This window comes from Eptesicus fuscus, chromosome 23, assembly GCF_027574615.1.
Source record: "Eptesicus fuscus isolate TK198812 chromosome 23, DD_ASM_mEF_20220401, whole genome shotgun sequence".
In the NCBI taxonomy this organism is placed as follows: domain Eukaryota; kingdom Metazoa; phylum Chordata; class Mammalia; order Chiroptera; family Vespertilionidae; genus Eptesicus; species Eptesicus fuscus.
In genome coordinates, this window is record NC_072495.1 from 3,712,207 (window position 1) to 3,715,042 (window position 2,836).

The window sequence follows — 2,836 nt, forward strand, 5'->3', positions numbered from 1 at the left end:
GCAAGGATCTGGACTTGCTTCCTCCCACAGACATGTTTCCCCTCCAAGCCCTCTCTGGGGCCCTGCGCTTGGGTTTCTAATTCCACTCTCTTCTCTCTGAAAACTGTCATCTTTGGAGGAACCTGACAAGTTAGAGCTTAAATAACCCTCAGAGCAGAGGTGATGGGGCTTCCTACCCACCCACCCCCAGATACTACACTGCCTCCAGGAGCTCACGTTTATTTTATCCTCAAGGCAGTCTAATTCAGAAGGAAACTCACAAAAATGGATTAAGCCTTCTCTCAGCCCCAGGCCCTCGGTCACTGGAAGAAGTGAACAAGGTTGGTGGCTAGCCCCACTGGGCTCTTGAGGCTCTAAACCTGCCTCGTTTAGCCATGTAATGAAGGGCTTGGGCCCCTTTTTGAGTTCAGCTGCTAAGGCTACCTTTCAGGTAGAATGAAATTTCTGAGACCCTGGAGGCAGGATGAGCATGAGATCTGAGTTAGACTGCCTGGGTTCCAAGCCCTCTCCCACCACTTACTGTGTTGCCTTGGGCAAAGAATATGCCTCAGAGTTTCAGTTTTCTCAGCTATGAAAGACATAATAATAGTTCCTACTTCAAAGGATGGATGTAGGATAAGATAAGGTAATGCAACCATCTGACCTAGCAATTTCATTCCATTTCTCCCAAGAGAAATGAAGTCGTATGTTCACACAAAAACATATACACGAATGTTCATTGCAGCATCCTGTCTAATAAAAGAGTAATATGCAAATTGACCATCACTCCAAGACACAAGATGGCCACCCCCATGTGGTCAAAGATGGCTGCCCCCATGTGGACACAAGATGGCCACCACAAGATGGCCTACAGGGGAGGGCAGTTGTGGGCAGTTAGGGGAGACCAGGCCAGCAGAGGAGGGCAGTTGGGGGTGACCAGGCCAGCAGAGGAGGGCAGTTGGGGGGTGACCAGGCCAGCAGAGGAGGGCAGTTGGGGGAGACCAGGCCAGCAAGGGAGGGCAGTTGGGGGGGACCCAGGCCTGCAAGGGAGGGCAGGGGGGGGAAGTTTGGGGGGACCAGGCCTGCAGGGGAGGGAAGTTGGGGGGTACCAGGCCTGCAGTGGAGGACAGTTGGGGGGGACCCAAGCCTACAGGGGAGGGCAGTTGGGGAGGGGGACCAGGCCTGCAGGGGAAGGCAGTTGCGGGGGACCAGGCCTGCAAGGGAGGGCTGTTGTGGTCAATCAGGCCAGCAGGAAGGGCAGTTAGGGGTGACCAGGCCAGCAGAGGAGGCCAGTTGGGGGAGACCAGGCCAGCAGGGGAGGACAGTTGGGGGGACCCAGGCCTGCAGGGGAGGGCAGTTGGGGGCAACCAGGCCAGCAGGGAAGGACAGTTAGGGGCAACCAGACTGGTAGGGGAGGGCAGTTAGGGGTGACCAGGCCCGGCAAAGGAGGGCAGTTAGGGGCAATTGGGCTGGCCGGGGAGCAGTTGGGAGAGGCAGGTGAGCGGATGGGAGAGAGCAGTCTTGGATTGCATCAGAATTCCTTCCCCAGTCCCCAAGGTCATATCAGGCAGAGGCAGGCGTGGGGTTGGGAGCCAGCAGTCCTGGATTGTGAGAGGGATGTCCGGGCCCGCGCCCAGGGCCAGCCCAAGGCACAGGCAAGCCTCAGATGGGGGCTGCCCAGCCACCCAGGGCTTGCCCGAGGCTCAGGTAACCATGGCTGGCCAAGGCTTGCACTGCCAGCAGTGGCAGCAGCAGAGGTGTGATGGGGCGTTGCCTTCCCCTGATCGTCGGGTTGCCTCCCACCCCTGAGGGCTCCCAGACTGTGAGAGGGGGCAGGCCGGGCTGAGGGACCCCCCTCCAGTGCATGAATTTTCATGCACCGGGCCTCTAGTATCTAAATAAAGCTGTTACCAAGAAGAAGGAGGAGGTAGAAGAGTCATTAGAATAGTCATTAAAATAGTCCCTGGCACAGGCCAAGCACTCATCTGACTGTTCTCCTGGAATTAAAGGGGCCCCTGAGTTTTTGCTTTCTGCAACTTGCACCCAAAGCTATGTTTTTTAGGAATGCCTGGAGCCCGTGATAAGTAAAATCACTGAAGCTGTAGCCTCCTCAAACTCTTTTCTACTGAAGGACCCTGTACCCCTTGAGAGTGGCAATGTCTTCCGTACCCTGTACCCTATCACCCTGGGGCTAGGGAAATCGGTGGTACCAGTTGAGGACTTTCCGAACAGAAGCATTGGGCCCCTCAATTCACCAAGCTCTTTCTCTTGCCTTATCTCTTGAGATTTACACCATAGAAAGCCCCATAACTTACTCTCCCCATTTACAACTGAGAAAACTGAAGCCCAGACGGACAGAGGCCAGCAGTTTTCAAATGGCAGGCATTGCTCCCGCCAGCAGAAGTTGTTGCCTACAGAATGATGTCTCATCTGAGAGGTCTAGCTCAGCGATCGTCTCCCAGAGGTAGGGGGTGACTAGGGTGGGGGAGTCAAGTTTCTCTCAAAGCTGAGGGGATATTGAGAGCAGGACTCAGGGCTGGGATGGAGGTGGGGGCAGGAGACAAAGGGGTAAGGGTTGCAGCTGCCAAATCAGACTAGAGGGTCTGACCCCAAGGCAGGATTATAACCAAAGATACTGACCCATAGGAGTCCCCAAATGGCCCCTGGCCTGCTCTCCGGGCTGGCTCTCCACAAGGCGGTGAGTCTGAGCTCTGGGAAAGCTGAGAAGGTTGTCAGTCCCCAAGTGGCCCGGGCCCAGGTCGTTTCTCTACAGTCAATGGGCTCCAGCCTCCGATTTCTCCTGCCTCCTGGGGCAGGTCATCCCCATGTGAGAGCCAAGGACACGGTCAGTGCTGCA